The following is an 18,335-nucleotide window of genomic DNA, read 5'->3' on the forward strand; positions in this document are numbered from 1 at the left end:
ATTAGATCCCCAATGAGCCGGAGCAGTTAAACCATTGCACAATAATCTATAAATAACAACACCTCCAAATGATGAGCAGTCTGACATGTCTTAAGGAAAGTAAGTGCAACTTCAACAATATGTCTCAGTTTTTCCACATTCAGTCAGTCTTATGCTCACTGTCATTACATGTGCATTTTTCCATTCACTTCCACTGCTGTGTAGTAATGCTGGCATCACCACACCAAACTAAAGTGGAAGCTATAGAGGAAGCACATGAAGTTCTGTTTGATTTCGCTTTATTAAACATAGGATGTTTGTGTTACTAACACCTTTCAAAAACTACGTAAAGTAACTTAAAATAGGTATTTGCAACATGCAACTCATCCCAAGTCTCCACATGTTGCTGCTTTGTCAGTGGGCCTGTCATGTCTACCTGTTACACATTAGATATCTGGTATGCCACTACAAACACAAGAACTTCAAAAAGAAAAATGAAAAAAAGCATGCAGTTAGGTTAAAAAAAATAATCATAGTTTGGTTCTACATTCATAGGAGAAGTGAACAGCAGGCTCCTGGGTGAAAGTCTAGGGTTTGTTGGACCCCTCCACCACCATTTCATCTTATGTTGTTACCAGCAGTGTTTCAACCTGACACTAAACTGATGCTGCCCATCTTACACTGACAAAGCTGTGGTATTTGATGACTTCAGAATGAGAACGGGCTGGTATTATATATGATTCATATGTAACCATATATAATAATATCAGGAAAACCATAATGTGGTGTGACCTGTAAGTGCTGTTCTTTTATAGCTATTGGAAACTGGCCACATTGTGCTCATTCCTCAAGACACTAAAACTAATAACAGGAATAGGACTTCAGTATACTCCTATTCTTTACTGTTTAAAGACAAAATAAAATCCTGTGCTTAAGCTGACAACAGTTATTCAGCATAATCCATGACTTGAAAATCTGTTTGTACAACAGTGAAAGACCCTCAAAGGGCTTTCTTCACTGCATCCTCTGAGGTCCCAAACATCCAGGCAATATACACTGAACAAAAATTTAATGGCAGCACTTTTGTTTTTATCTCCTATTTTTCACAGGTTTAAGTAAAAAATCTGTGACTTTTTCAAATCACTTTTTGGATCTTGTCATTGAACTTCCCTATTTGCATGAGCCATGACTTAAAACTTCAAATGCTTCAGATGTCAAAGTCACATGATATCGCAAAGTGAGGAAAAATGCAAAATAAGATCTCTTATTTGTCCATCGTATTTCTCCTGGACATCACGTAGCTCAATATGGCATCAGTAAGATTATGACCATTTTCTCATACAGTCAGGTCCATATATATTTGAACACTGACACAAGTTTTGTTATTTTAGCTGTTTACCAAAACATATTCAAGACATATAGTCAAAATGGGCTTAAAGTACAGACTCTCAGCTTTAATTTGAGGGTATTCACATCCAAATTGGAAGACGGGTTTAGGAATAACAGCTCTTTCATATGTAGCCACCTCTTTTTCAAAGGACCAAAGGTAATTGGACAATTAACTCAAAAGCTTTATCATGTGCTGCATGGCAGCACGCATTTCACTTGCTTAAGACAAACCTTAAGGCAGAAAGACCCACAAACAAGCCACAACTGAAGAAAGCTGCAGTAAAGGCCTGGCGAAGCATCACAAAGGAGGAAACCCAGCGTTTGGTGATGTCCATGCAAGGAGAAATGTTTTTACTCTTTGCATTAAATAAGTGTGCATGCAAACTCACTGTCAGATTCATGACAGTCCCGCTCGCGCACTGGCCAATTTTCTTCTCACATTGTGTGTATGTTGGTGAATCAGAATCATTCTAAAGTGACCTGACGCTAAGCCCCGCCCCTTTGTGATGGTCCAACAAGCTGTCAGAGTAAGCATGGAGCCCACACTGTAGCTAACTGCACTCCCTGAAGAAATATTATCATATTTTTGTAAAAATGAAATAGTGATTCCAGAGAGAAGCAGACAGAGGGGTCTGCAAAATGTGTTTGAAGGATATATCCAGGATGTCAAACTGACTGAGCAGCAACAACAGGTTAAAAAGACAAAGATAGTTAGAGGCTAAAGCCAAACTACTGTAAAGGCTACAGATCACAGTGTAAATGTGAACCACCACATCACTGGTGATCGTCACAGAAGACAATGAATATTGAGGGAAATGTTGCAGATATTGAACCAGCTGTGTGGCATTGCAGTGTGTGCAGATTAACAGTGAACCAGTTGGCTTCAAATGAACATATGTGGAATTTCTATAAAATAAGAATTTGGAAACTCCGATTTCATACCTGAATTTTTGTTTTTAATACCTGATGAGGATGACAGAGTGTCAGTTTCACAGTTATTTAATACATCTGACCAATGCATTACTAAAAAAACCCTGATGTTAACAGAAGTGAAATCATCACTCAATTCCAGTAAGAACAGAGACACTCCCACCATTATGCCAAACTTCGGTAACACTTTATATTAAGGTACTGTAATAAGCGTTAATGCTTAATAAGCACCAATTAACCAACAGTTAATGAGCACTTATAAGACATAATAATAATAATAATAATAATAATGTAATAATAGATAGCAATAGTAGTAGTTTTTTGTTAATATTAGTAGAAGTAGTAGTACTACTACCAGACCAGTACTAATAGTAGTGGTAGTAGTAGTATTTGCATTATAGTCTATAATAATAGATAGTAGTATAATAGTAACAGTAGTAGTTTTTTTTTTATCATGATTATTATTATTATTATTATTATTATTAGTTCTAGTAGTATTTGCATTAATTGCATTTTAATCTTATTGAGGCTAGTTTTTACATTAATTCCATTATGTAGTTTACCATTAAGACCAAAACATATCTTAATCTGCTTGTATGATGGATTTCTTGTCTGGATTTCTTACCATAACAGGGTCAATGCTGAAATTTGTCACCAAGGCAGCACCCAGCACATCATCAGGGCCATCAGGCAGCATCTCTACAGATGCAGCTGCACCCAGCACATCACCAGGGCCATCAAGTAATCTCTACAGGTACAGATGCTACTATCACTACTCCAAGTGCACAACCATTTGATCCTGCTCTTTGGCCAGCACATTTATCAGATACCGAATGGGTTGAATTTGTGCAGCGAGGGCCTTTTAAGGTAGTGTCAGATTTCACTTTCCCTAAGACAGATGGAAGTTTTCATAGTAGTCTGTCCTACCGGTCACTTGCAAATGGAGACAAGGTAACAAGAAGTTGGCTTGTGTATTCAAAGCACAACAACTCTGTGTTTTGTTTCGCTTGCAAACTTGTTAGTGCTCCAGACATAAAACTGACTACAGAGGGCCTTAGTGATTGGTCTAATATTAATGCTGCTCTCAAGAGTCATGACAACAACCCAGAACACACAAAGTCAATGCTTAAATGGAGGGAACTTGAGCTTCGTCTGAGGAAGGGCCAGACAATTGACCATCAGGAACTAACTCTACTAGAGGCAGAGAGGAACAGCTGGTGAAATGTCCTCACACGTCTTATTGATATTACACTGTCGCTTGCCTCAAGAAATCTGGCTTTCAGGGGCTCTTCACAACACCTTAATGAGCCAGATAATGGCTCTTGAAGGAAGTTGAGCTGCTAGCAAAGTTCGATCTTGTGATGGAAAATCACCTTGCCAGAATAAAAGATGAGAGCACCCGCACTCACTATCTTGGCCAGAGAATACAAAATGAACTGAAACAGATAATTGGTGACAGATTCCAGCAAACCACTGTCTCCTGTGTGCAAGAGGCAAAATACTATTCAATTATCCTTGACTGCACCCCAGATGCAAGTCACAAGGAACAGATGTCATACTGCGCAATGTGTCATTGAAACCCAAGCCAGGAGTTTAGGAATACTTCTTAGGATATCTGGTAGTTGAGGAAACTACTGGCCTTAACCTATCAAATGTCATACTGGACAAACTTGAAGAACTGCAGATTCCGTTTGAAAATTGCAGAGGTCAGGCCTACGACAATGGGGCAAACATGAAAAGAAAGAACCAAGGTGTACAAGCAAGACTGCTCAAAAAAAAAAACAAGAGCCCTGTTTGTCCCTTGTGGAGCACATACCATGAATCTTGTAATAGCAGATTCAGCAAAGTCCTCCAAGGATGCTGTAGGTTATTTCGGCTATGTGCAGAAGCTGTTTACATTCTTCTCAGGAGCCACACAGCGATGGAGCATCTTGACTAAGCATGTCAACGTGACACTGAAGTCCTGGAGTGATGTTAGATGGGAGAGCAGACTTCAGAGTATCGCAGCTGTCAGACATCAAGCCAAAGAAATCCGGGATGCTCTCCTTGAGGTTAGGCAAACTGTGAATGACCCAGCTGCTAAGGTAGAGGCTCAGGCTCTGGCAGAAGAAGTGGCTTCCTACAGGTTTTTGATCTGCTCAGTTGTATGGTTTGACATTCTGACCACCATAAACCAGGTGAACAAGCTGCTTCAGTCAAGTTCAATGCAACTTGACATTGCTGTCAAACTCATTGAAAGTGCAAAAACCTCTCTCTCCGCATACAGACAGTCTGGGTTTGCTGATGCTCAGACATCTGCCAAGGAACTCTGTGAGACCCTTAACACAGAGCCAGAACTTAGACAGAAGAGGCTGAGGAGTACTAAAAGGCAGTTTGCCTATGACGCTGCAGATGAGCCCATGAGTGATGCTCTGAAAAAGCTTGAAGTGACATTTTTCAACACTGTTGTGGACTCTGCTCTCACATCACTGCAAGACAGATTTGAGACATTTAGTCAGGTTAAGGAGAAATTTGGTGTGCTGCTTGATTTCAGCCAGCTTAAAGGGATGCCCAAGGAGACCTTGCAGAAACACTGCACCAACGTAGAGAAGACATTGACTGCAGCGGGAGAGTCTGATATTGATGGCGCAGATATGGCCCAGGAGATCAGGAACCTTCCAGAGCTGCTACCACAAACAACTGCTCTGGAGATGTTGTCTTTTCTCCATGAAAATTATTTGCAGGAAGTGTATCCAAATCTCTGGATTGCCCTCCGCATTGCAATAACTCCCCCTGTTACAACAGTTAAATTTTGCTTAGGGTCCCAATTTGGTCAGGGGCAGCCCTGTAAACACTGTTTAGTATTTTAGCTCTATCTTATTACTTTGAAAGTAAAATGACACAATAACTTTGTCGTTAAAGTGCAACTGCCATCACTTTAATTTCATGCATGTAGAATCATCAGCTAAAAACAGCAGCCCTTTTTGTTTATGTTTCCCTATTTAATATTATATTCATAAAGTAATATTTTTTATTTTCTCAATAATTCTTTCATATGCACAATACTTTATGCTCAGGCCATACTGGCTGCTTGTATCTGTGTGTGGTGACTTGCTGAATTGCTGTGGCTTGCTTGCCTGTGGTGTTGAAAAGACAGTATTTCCCTAATTTCCCTCAGGGAACCTGCCCAAAGGGATTAATAAAGTTCTAGCTTATCTTATCTTCTGCTGTCTACTGTTCCTGCCAACCTTATCTTTTTACATTGAGTTTCCAAAGAGTTTCATAGACAGAGAGTGAAAGAGTAAAACTGCAGTGGGAGGTGTCATATTTCTGACAATGTTGATGTGATTGTCAACACATCATTTTCAATGCGTATGCATGAACCTGAATCTCTGGATGAACGTGTGTCACTTGCATGTAAGCCACACTCCAGCTGTTAAGTGCTGTCTATCTGTCTGTCTGCCTCTCTCTCTCTTTGAACAAGGTGAAAACTCATACTGTTTTTTGGTTACAACTCTTTTTTCCTCTTCAATACTCTTCTGCAACTGAAACACTGTCTGTGTGGGGGAAGCAGCAATTCAGCAAGCTATCAGGCACAGGTACAAGCAGGGTATGTTGCTGACTAGCCTGTTAACTGGACCTCTGCATCTCAGTTGCCACAACACACCTTTTGCTCCTCCATGAGTGTGACAGCCTCCTCTGGGACCCCCTGATCTCGTAGGAAATCTGTCACGGTGATTGACATTTTGGCCAGGTCCAAGGAACCAGTGTTCTGGTGGATTGTAGTCCTTTAAAAGTGTCATGTTACATAATTGATTTAGTCAATTAACACCTTTGTTTTAACAATATTGTAGGGATGATTATTGGCAATTTGTAAAATATTAACTAAAATGTTTTTAGAATTTCAAATTAAGTTTTTGAATGAATAATCATCAGTTGTGTAGATATAATGAAAAAAGAGTAGGTGATAGTGATAAACAGATATTAGAACAGAGCTGGAAGAAGTTGTAAACAGTCATAAGTGTCATCCCTTTTCAGCAACAGTCTGCCTTAAAGGAGCTATATGTAAGAAATCTAAAGCCAATAGTTGTAAAATCCTCCTAATATGTCACAGAGACTGAGGAATAATGTTCATATAACATACTGATCTCACCGACAACAATAGTACAGCCAGAATATTTGCATTTAAAAAACATTTTTACAGTCCGCAAATCATGCTTATGTTTTGAATTTGTGTTTTGGCCTGTTGTGCCACCCACCGCCGTCTACCAGTCACGCAGTCAGTAGAGTCTCAGCATCAGTTACAGTTACGACTGAGCGATAGCAGCACGGCAAGCAGCATTAGCAGTGTCCCGGTACATAGCATTAGCAGCCGGCTTCTCCTCAGCTGTATCCTGGCAGCAGCGATAGCAGCAGAGAAGCTGAACTTGCTCGAACGGTCCGCTGGAAAACCGAAGATCAAGGACGCGGAGACGCGGCCCTAACTGCCCGTGGGCAAACAAATCAGGATTATAATCCTAAAGGGTTAAGATGCTTCTTCATAAATTAACTTATGAGAAATGTACATAAACAATTGTAACATAAACCAAACAAATCCTAACTCTAAACAAAGTATATACTATAAAGTAATGTTATGTAAACCTTCAAACTCTCATGAACAATAGAGGATTCTAATAATACTAACAAAGTGCAAAGCAACAAAAGTGCAATAGTAACAAACCAAACAAACATTAACAACAAAAAATAAGACCACAAGACAAATTCTGTGTTCATCCATCTTACATCACATGAATTCTCCTGTTTTGGTGATTGGTAGCAAAAAGTTTAATAAACTTGTCCATGTCAAGTGACTTTGCTCTTCTAGCCTCAATGCTGAGGACACCCAGGTTGCTCAGTCTGTCATCTGCCATTGTTGTGCGCAAATGGGTCTTGATGAGTTTAAGAGCTGAGGGAGGGCTATGGCTATCTTGCACAGACGAAAGAGCTCGTGAGAAACATCCTTATGTGGTTCAAGGAACACTGCAAGTTCAACAATACCAGACAAGTTCAGCATTCCACTTTGCTGTTTCCTTTGCAAAAGCCTCCTTGTCTGGTGGAGTTCATGACTGAGCTCTTCAGAGTCACTTTCATAAATTTCTCCCAGGCGAAAGACTGCTTCCTCTTGAAGGAAACTTGTGCTTTTGGGGTCCAAAGCTTGTATTCCTCTTATTATATCACAATTGTCTTTGGAGAAGCGCCTGTCTAACTCTCCAAGTATGGTGTCCACAATGGGGTAGAAGATTGTCCTCCTAAAGGAATCCTTGTCACCATCGTTACATTTGCGCTGACCCAATTTTCATTATGGGTTAATCTGCTGATTATTTTCTCCATTAATCGATTGATTGTTTGGTTTGTAAAAATTCTAGAAATAGTGAGAGATAGCGTCACACTTCACCAGAGCCCAAAGTGACACCTTCATAGTGTTTGTTTTGTGCAACCAACAGTTCAAACCTCATCATAAAAATGATTAAATAAAAAGCAGCAAAAACAAAGTGACATTCAACACCTCACAGTCCAACTGTACTTGAATATTTTCACATGTTTTGAGTACCAAATCTTAATTTGTAAGCTGTCAGATAAATGTAGTAGAGTAGTGGCATGATCTGATGATTACAGAGAGACATGAGTGCAGGTATAACCCAGGGCAGAAGTCATCATATACATTGGGGGACAAGTCCCCCCCAATGTTCAGATATGCTCAAAATGTCCCCTGAAAATGAAAAACAACAACAACAACAAAAAAACAACTTTTTTTTCATTGCTATTCTACAATAGGCAACCACATACCACCATCCGAAATGCAGATTGCCCCCCCCCCCACAATGTTGACTCCATGGCTACAGCCTTGAGGTAGCCCCACCTTTGCTCTTGCTCTATTACAAACTCCGCGGTGGTTCCAAAAAGAGGAGCAGCTTCGCCTTGGCTGTTGGACTGTGTTGTATACATGCATTTAGAATAAAACAAAGAGGAGCAGCTTCAGCAGTGTGGAATAAACTGTGGCGTCGTTAGGCATCATGAATGTTTATGAACAGCTCCAGACTTCTCTTGCAGCGAGTTACCGCTCACACGGAACTCAGCATATCTCCCTCTCCTCTCTCGCCGTGCACATATGGGAATCTGTGTCGTGAAGTAATTTGATCATAAACCTTTGGCTCGACAAAAAAAAGCTACATATATGTGAATGTGCAGTAGTTCTGGTATCATAACAGCCTGTCACAGGTTACAGCGTGATGATTAGAGGAGAAATGGCAAAGTATAAAGGCCTCACCTGTTCATTTATATATGTGGATCCCAGGGTATATTTTTTGTATTGGGGAGCTGTTTAAATGTGTAATTAGAGGCAGATTTTATTTTGTTGAACTATAAATAATCTATATACAGAATCTGAATCTCACTCAGAGTTAATGAATATTTGAAGCTAAACTGTCAGGTTGACATGTAAAACTATATCACTTATTTTGTTGCAATACTCATTCATTCATCTTCTAACCGCTTCATCCTCTTGAGGGTCCCGGGGGGGCTGGACCCTATCCCAGCTGACATCGGGCAAGAGGCAGGGTACACCCTGGACAGGTCACCAGACTATCGCAGGGCTGACACATAGAGACAGACAATCATTCACGCTCACATTCACACCTATGGACAATTTAGAGTTACCTATTAACCTAATCCCCAATCTGCATGTCTTTGGACTGTGGGAGGAAGCCGGAGTGCCCGGAGAGAACCCACACTGACACGGGGAGAACATGCAAACTATAAACTATATATATATATATATATATATATATATATATATATATATATATATATGTATTTAAAGGCCTAATATATATATATATATATATATATATACATATACATATATATATATACAGTACAGGCCAAAAGTTTGGACACACCTTCTCATTCAATGCGTTTTCTTTATTTTCATGACTATTTACATTGTAGATTCTCACTGAAGGCATCAAAACTATGAATGAACACATGTGGAGTTATGTACTTAACAAAAAAAGGTGAAATAACTGAAAACATGTTTTATATTCTAGTTTCTTCAAAATAGCCACCCTTTGCTCTGATTACTGCTTTGCACACTCTTGGCATTCTCTCCATGAGCTTCAAGAGGTAGTCACCTGAAATGGTTTCCACTTCACAGGTGTGCCTTATCAGGGTTAATTAGTGGAATTTCTTGCTTTATCAATGGGGTTGGGACCATCAGTTGTGTTGTGCAGAAGTCAGGTTAATACACAGCCGACAGCCCTATTGGACAACTGTTAAAATTCATATTATGGCAAGAACCAATCAGCTAACTAAAGAAAAACCAGTGGCCATCATTACTTTAAGAAATGAAGGTCAGTTAGTCCGGAAAATTGCAAAAACTTTAAATGTGTCCCCAAGTGGAGTCGCAAAAACCATCAAGCACTACAACGAAACTGGCACACATGAGGACCGACCCAGGAAAGGAAGACCAAGAGTCACCTCTGCTTCTGAGGATAAGTTCATCCGAGTCACCAGCCTCAGAAATCCCAAGTTAACAGCAGCTCAGATCAGAGACCAGATGAATGCCACACAGAGTTCTAGCAGCAGACCCATCTCTAGAACAACTGTTAAGAGGAGACTGCGCGAATCAGGCCTTCATGGTCAAATAGCTGCTAGGAAACCACTGCTAAGGAGAGGCAACAAGCAGAAGAGATTTGTTTGGGCCAAGAAACACAAGGAATGAACATTAGACCAGTGGAAATCTGTGCTTTGGTCTGATGAGTCCAAATTTGAGATCTTTGGTTCCAACCGCCGTGTCTTTGTGAGACGCAGAAAAGGTGAAGGGATGGATTCCACATGCCTGGTTCCCACTGTGAAGCATGGAGGAGGAGGTGTGATGGTGTGGGGGTGTTTTGCTGGTGACACTGTTGGGGATTTATTCAAAATTGAAGGCACACTGAACCAGCATGGCTACCACAGCATCCTGCAGCGACATGCCATCCCATCCGGTTTGCGTTTAGTTGGACGATCATTTATTTTTCAACAGGACAATGACCCCAAACACACCTCCAGGCTGTGTAAGGGCTATTTGACCAAGAAGGAGAGTGATGGAGTGCTGCGGCAGATGACCTGGCCTCCACAGTCACCGGACCTGAACCCAATCGAGATGGTTTGGGGTGAGCTGGACCGCAGAGTGAAGGCAAAGGAGCCAACAAGTGCTAAACACCTCTGGGAACTCCTTCAAGACTGTTGGAAAACCATTTCAGGTGACTACCTCTTGAAGCTCATGGAGAGAATGCCAAGAGTGTGCAAAGCAGTAATCAGAGCAAAGGGTGGCTATTTTGAAGAAACTAGAATATAAAACATGTTTTCAGTTATTTCACCTTTTTTTGTTAAGTACATAACTCCACATGTGTTCATTCATAGTTTTGATGCCTTCAGTGAGAATCTACAATGTAAATAGTCATGAAAATAAAGAAAACGCATTGAATGAGAAGGTGTGTCCAAACTTTTGGCCTGTACTGTATATATATATTTATTATTATTTTTATTTATTTATTTTAAGAATATTGTTGTCACAAAAATACCCTAAACTATCGTGATATTATTTAAGGGCCATATCACCCACCCGTATGTCGAACTCTGGTGTTGACTCTGAGCTCCTCAACTTTACTCTTTAAGAAGCGGATGTTACAGAGAAGCATGGAAGGCAGAGGTGGTCTGTCTGCACTTCTCCGAAGTTTAGGCATTTCTCAATACTCAAGTTCAGCAGTTCGGACTTGTGGACTTGGCAAGTTCGGACTTGGCAAGTTCACGCGAGAGTCCGGACTTCCCAAGAACCGAAGGACGGGAGTACAGTCATTTCTGCTTTTGGAACAGCAGCGAACTTGATGATGTCACCACCTCTGCTCGCCTTGGCTGTTGTACTGTGTTGTATACATGCATTTAGAATAAAACAATTTAAACACAGCCCAGCCCTGCGGCTTTTCATTGTCATTGTAAGAAATTAATATATATATAACGTTTCAACATATATAACTGACACACAAAAACATATAAATAGCCAAAACATTTTCATAAAATGTCTTATAAAACCTTTTCCCCGCAACTGGCTTTTGATCATATTTAATCTACATCCAATTCCCGCACCACCTTTGTGGAGAGCTGGTGGTTAGTGTGATGGTGAGCACTGGTGAGTTGGAAATCAATAACTTACAACATATAAAACAAACTATCTGAAAAGTATAGCTATCAAATAAATGTAGCTTGAGTAGAATGTACAGTATTTCCCTCTAAGTATAAAGTAGCACAAAATGGAAATACCCAAAGTACAAGTACATCATATTTGTACTTAAGTACAGTAGCTACTTGAGTAAACATACTTAGTTACTGTCCATCACTGCATTTGTCTCATCATTATGCTTTCAGTCTACATTTTTATGTAGACTTGACAGTTTACTTGGTACACTTAGAAAAAACAACAGCAGTTTAATATTCAGTCTAACATTTTATTGAAGTGTTGAATTGTAGATTGTGGTGCTGTTGAACTGTACTGGATTACACTGACAGCAGTTTCTCATTTAGTCGATCCTCACCAATAAAAATGGGATCAAACAGGTCAGATGTGAAGAGGAAAATTTTATTCAGCCACACTTCAGACATCAGGTATACAATTCATATCAGATAATCAATATTAAAAATGCTGTTGAATAAATACTACCATAAATACAATTAATCTTTAAATACAATAAATAAACTACAATAAATTCTTAAATTAAAATTAATTAATTAATTTATTTATTATTGTATGGTAAAAAGACATAAATAAGCAAAAAAATACATACAAAGAACAACCCTTAAATGTTACAACATTTCTAAAAAGAGAGTCATGTTTTTAATTTTTTTTTACTTTTAAAAATAGGAACAGGGCCAAAGTCCCATGCGGCAATATGCACAATTGCATGAAGATGTGCTTATCCTTGCCGCATTCTTCTCTGGGGCTGACCTGAAGCCAGCCTTCAGGCTCTCCAGGGAGAGCATCAACATGCTCATCCAGATGCTCATGGCCCATGGATGGAGCCATGAGGTGGAGGTGCTGGTGACAGTTTACTGGCTTGCAAATTGAACAGACAAAATAAGTTATGCACCTTTGCCATTAACAAAAACTATTTAACCAGGAACAAATAATATATCTTATACACTGAGACTGAATATTGCCCATTAGACATACCCCAAACAAATTACATTTCATATTTAACCACTACAGAGATATCAGCAACGAATTTTGAAAAGACTACCTGAGAGAGGCTGCTCTCAGTGGGGCAGCCTGAGCGCTCATGAACACGTGTTTATTATCTATGAGCTCTGACACTGCTGTCATCTAGCGGGACCTTACATTCAAGTGGGCTCTATACATCGACCACGAGTTTGAAGTTTAAACTACACATAAAAACACTACATTCCATGACAGAACAGTAAAATATCGGTAATTACGACTTACAATTGTGCGCCTTTCCCTCACTCGCCATTTCCAGTGATAGTGGCGAAATGCATGGTGGGATACCTGGCTGTCTGAAGTCCACACACGTCTGCTCCGATGCATCCCCAGTAAAAGGGGCATGGCAGGAACACATCCAGGCATTTGGACTGAACTTGGTTAGATGTGAACTCTGAATTGGAACAGTACATGGGCTGTGACTGATGATGTGTCACAAGTCCACAAGAACACAAGTCCGCACAAGAGCGCATACTGAGAAATGGCTACCGTCTTACTTCGCTGCGTCTTCCTCTCATTTGCATCAGTCCCCCACAGCTCTCCACCGGATGTCGGTAGCTGGGGTGGGACAGCAGGAGTTGGTCTCGAGCGTAGCGCAAGAGCACTGCTGGCACGATGTCCCGGCCCTCTGGCATCGTGTAGCATGTTGTGAGCCAGAAAATTAAGTTTAAAAGTGAGCTAGCATTTTAGCCATTTCGTTAAATTTTGACAAAAAAGTTGTTGTGTTGCATTTTAACTCAAACAAATGGAATGTCCACAACATCTCAGGTTCTGTCAGAACACTTTACCATTCAGGAGTGTGGCATACATGGCATTTACAAGTCCCATAACATTCTAGCACATGAGCTTTCAGACTATGCTCGCTCTGATTCTTCTTCTGGTACAGATTATACACACATGATCGCTACCTAGTGGACCTTTTAGGCATAACCCATATCATAGTCAACATCAGGATTAACTCAGGCAAGTATTTATCATTAGGAAATAACAGTGTTAATGTTAGGATACCACATCTCCTCCACCTTTAAGTCAACAACTTGTTACTTCTAGAAAATAGGCTTGTTCGAGATGAACAGCGCCTCACCTGGAAAGTAGACGAGAGCAGGCGGCTGCAGCAGTGGGGGCGGTGACAAAGACTGCGGTCAAGTTGAACAGTTTCCAGCAGCCTTGAGAGAATATACAGGAAGTCACAGAAATACGTACATCCTGTTGAACAGATCTGTAGGCTACTTGTAGTTTTCAGACAACAATCAGATACTTTTCAGCATGGCTGAAGATATCACATACACGTTCATCACAGCGGATGAAATTGAAGCAGAGGAGTTACGTTTCCACGAAGATCGACTTGAACGGAGAAGGTTATTTGTTTTGTCTTAATATTTAAAACAAACCAGAGCTGATGGCCACTGTTAGGCTACAGGTCATTTAGTCTAGTGCTTTGCATTTTTTATAATCGGCACATGTTGAAAACCACATTTTGTCAAGTTATCAGGTAATGGGTTCAGAAATTCTCCTACATTTTAGGCAAATTAACACACTAATGAAAAAATCAAACAATCTGGCAACTTTATTGTCCAAACTTGAAAACAAGGTTGTATTTTTATTATTTCATGTAAAGGTGCCATTGTGGAGACAGGCCTACATGATTTTCTTTGGTCAGCAATGATCTTCATTTAATAACTGCTTTCTGCAAGCCCAATGAGTTCTTTAGAGTTCTGTATAGAATAATACGCATTATATTTCTCCTAGACTGGTTCCCAAAGTAGCCTACCACATTTCGTCGAGGAGGTTGTAACCTTGTACAGTGTGACTGACTTCAAAAGTCATTTCAGACTTTCAAGGGGACAAGTGGAGGTAGGCTTATCTAAAGCATGTGAAGGCCAAAGTATCATCACTGATAGTTGCATGTTTTTTGAATAATTTTCTCTGTTAACCAGGACCTGATGACCACATTGGGACCTTTCTATTCAAACACACAACAAACAAAATTACCCGTGTCAACCAGTGTTCTTGCCTGTCTATGCACTCTATCCAACCAAGAGTCATATAAGGGTGTGGCAGACAGATTCAACATCTCTAAATCGACAATGTTAACCCATCTCTATCGGGTTTGCTCCCTGGTGAATACACATCTGTAATTCATGGTCCAAAGGAGAAGCAATACGCTTATCTCACTAACAGTTTCAGTCAGCCAGATTTCCAAATCCAATCTGTGCTGTCAATGGATGTCACATTCCCATCATAAAACCCCACTGCAACAACCCCATAGCCTATTATAACAGGAAACAGTTCTATTCAGTCATCCTCACCGGCTTCTGTGATGTGAGCAGCATTTTTGCCATGTTAATGTAGGTCACCCCAGGAGTTGGCATAATGTGAGAGCATTTCAACACACAGATGTTGGGCGGCTACTAGAGGAAGATCCCCAGGCCCTGGTCCCACAGGGAATGCACATCATTGGCGATTCAGCGTACCCTCTATTGCAACATCTAATGAAGCCCTACAGGGATAATGGGCACCTAACGGCCGGGCAGAGGCACTTCAACAGGAAGCTGAATGCAGCTTGTGTGGCAGTTGAGCATGCATTTGGAATTATGAAATCAAAGTTCAGGAGGCTCAAGTGTCTGCACATGAAACAGTGGCACACATCAGTGCAACTGTCACAACATGCTGCATTCTCCATAATATCTGTTTGAATTCTGGTGACCAACTAGATGAAGAGGAGTAAGGTCTTCTTCAAGTCGGAGTAGGCATTGATGATGTACCCCCACCACAGCCCAACAACCAAAATGCATCTCATTATAGAGACAGGATTTGTGCACTCATTTAAAGACAGGATACACTTTTACATTCATCCCCTTTTCTTTGCAGTCTTTTCTTTACAAGTTTTTATGAGCTGTGTGCAGTATGCCACAGGGTGATGTGAGGCACCTCAGATCAAATGCCAAGTTTATCATAGAAATCAAATACTACAAATGTCACAATGTCCTAAGACATTAAGTTAGTTACCCTTTGACTGAAGTGCCTCTACATCATCAAGACTTCTGCTGTGCCTCCAAGTGGCAGCTCATGGCAACTGGGTGTTAAGAACCCAGGCGAAATCAGCAGGGGATCTCGGAGTATCAGTGGTCCCCAGAGGCAGTCATTTCATGGTTGTGAATTTGAACGAGCCAACCACTGCTTCCTTTGTGGAATGTTTCAGTTTACAAATATTTTTTTCAGTTTCTTCCCAACATATCAAAAAGACAGACACATACATTTTATTCAACATTTTTATTTGGTATTGCTTTCAGTTAGTAAGTCAATTATTTGTTCTTGCTGCCTTTCAATGTCTTATTTTATAACTTAAATTTTTATTGAGTTTTCACATGCATATAGACAAAACAATACAGCAAACAAGGTACAAATTAAAATAACAATAGTAATAACACTAACAAACTGTCTGGAGATGAGCCACTATTGAGTCCACTGTTCCATTTGGCATTTTTTCAGTTGGTGTCACGTCTCATATAAATGTTCCATTTTTCCCAGTTCTTTTCAAATACATTCTCTTTGACTCCCAAAAGGTATGTCAATTTTTCCATAACGAAGATTTCCTGGACAATTTCCAACCACTGTTCCTGTCTTGGGATATTTACATTGAGCCAGTTTCTTGTGACTGCTTTCTTACTTGCTGCGAGTAATATTTTAGTCAAGTACAGATCGTCTTTCATTACAACCTTCTCAATATTCCCAAGATACATCACTGGACAAGTATTTGGGATTTCATATCCCAAGACATTTTTTACAACTAAATTAACATTTTTCCAGTATATCCTCATTTTTGTACAGTTCCACAAGATGTGTGCATGGTCTGCCTCCACACTCCCACATAGTCTCCAGCAGTTTTGTTGTACAGCGAGTTGCCTAGATTTTATTTTTGGTGTTATAAAAAAGCGAGTTAGGTTTTTCCAATTTTTGCCAACAGCCACTAGGGGCGCTGCCGCCATTTTGGACTGTTGAGCTTGGACTGTTGCGCCCAGACAACATGCAAGATGTCAAGGAGAGAGGAGGAAAAAAGTAAAAGAAAACAGTGTAGTGCAATTAACTGCAACAACTATCAGTGGAACACCCCGCAGCTGGCCTTCCACTGTTTTCAGGTAAGAACTCCTGTTATACTGTTACTTTTGTTATATATATGTATGTATATATATATATATATATATATATATATATATATATATATATATATATATATATATACACATATATATGTATACATATATGGCCTCCTGGACCATTTATATCAGAACTGATTACTGCTTTAGCATTAAAATATATCATATTAAAATAGCCTATATATTATTATTACTATTATTACTGTCCCCTTACTGTACAAACTGTAAATAAATCTTTATTCCTGACTATGTGACGTCGCCATTAATGTGTTTCTAGTTAAAATATTGATTTATTTTTTTATTTTTTAAATTTTTTGGTAGATTGGCTTATGGGGTGATTTTGAAGGAGTAATTAAGTTAATCTTCTCATAAGTGGATGTAATATGTAGAGATGCCATCTAGGCCGTTTTTCTTCATTTTTTTTTTTAAAGTCTATATTTTGCTTTACAAAAACGTGAAAAAGCAGCTGTGACCAAGCTATCACGAGGTGAGTAGCATTGTAAGCATAATTAATAGCAATATACTTCAGTTTGTCTGGGTGTATTTGTATGCAAGCGGGTCTGCTGCGGTCTGCTGACAGTCCAAAATGGCAGCGGTAGGACGAAACCATGGGCGAGTCTGTTGCTATGGGGCGTTCTATTGAGCTTCGCCTCTTGGTATCCATGCTCTTTGGCTCTGGTGTGGGGATTGCTGGTCCTGCTGCCTCTCAGCATGGGGAGTTTGTTGTCTTGTTTGCCTGTTTTAATTCTGATAAATCCCATGGATTTGAATGTTTTAAAGGTGTTCATGTGATTATTTTGGGTCAGTGTTTGGAGTTTTGTTCGCCCCATAGGGCCATCTGAGGGTGGGGCGTAACAAATGGGGGCTCATCTGGGAGTTGAACATCCATGAGGTGATATAAATGTGAGTTTTTGTGTGTATCTCGTGGCCTTTTTTTGTGTAGAGGTCTATTGAACTGTTGCCCTCAGGGAGGCACTTTAGGACCATCAAAGCAAAAACAAGCAGACTGAAAAACAGCTTCGACCCCAGAGCTGTCATCGCACTAAACTCTGCACAATCCTGAAAACACTTGAATATTCACTAAATACTCTACTGTGCAATATACAGCCATCTGTGCAATATTATGCTGTCTGTGTAATATTCCTTTAGTGATATTTCTTATTTATAGTTTCTTTTATCATATTTCTATAGCTTTTGTTTTGCTGCCTTGTTTTTAACTTATACCTTTATTGCACTGAATCTGAGAGCTGCTACCTCAATTTCGTTGTACTCGTACAATGACAATAAAGAAATTCTGATCCTGTTTCTGCTTCAGTTGTTTTTGCTGCTCTTAAGTTTTAGCATCAAGCACAACAAAATCCAGAACAGATCTGAGTCTCTGTGACATCATCAGCTCTGCAGGTGATGCGATAACTGAACAGAAACCTAGACAGTTTTGTTGGCACAGTCTCTCCTTTCATCTTTTTCATCCCCTTTTTGAAGGTTTGGATCGCCCTCTCCACCAACCCATAAGAGGATGGGTGGAACGGTGCCGACCTCACATAACGAATGCCATTTTTCTTCATAAATGACTCAAACTCTGCACTTGTGCAACAGGTACCGTTGTCAGT

The sequence above is a fragment of the Epinephelus lanceolatus genome, chromosome 16 (assembly GCF_041903045.1).
Source record: "Epinephelus lanceolatus isolate andai-2023 chromosome 16, ASM4190304v1, whole genome shotgun sequence".
Classification (NCBI taxonomy): Eukaryota; Metazoa; Chordata; class Actinopteri; order Perciformes; family Serranidae; genus Epinephelus; species Epinephelus lanceolatus.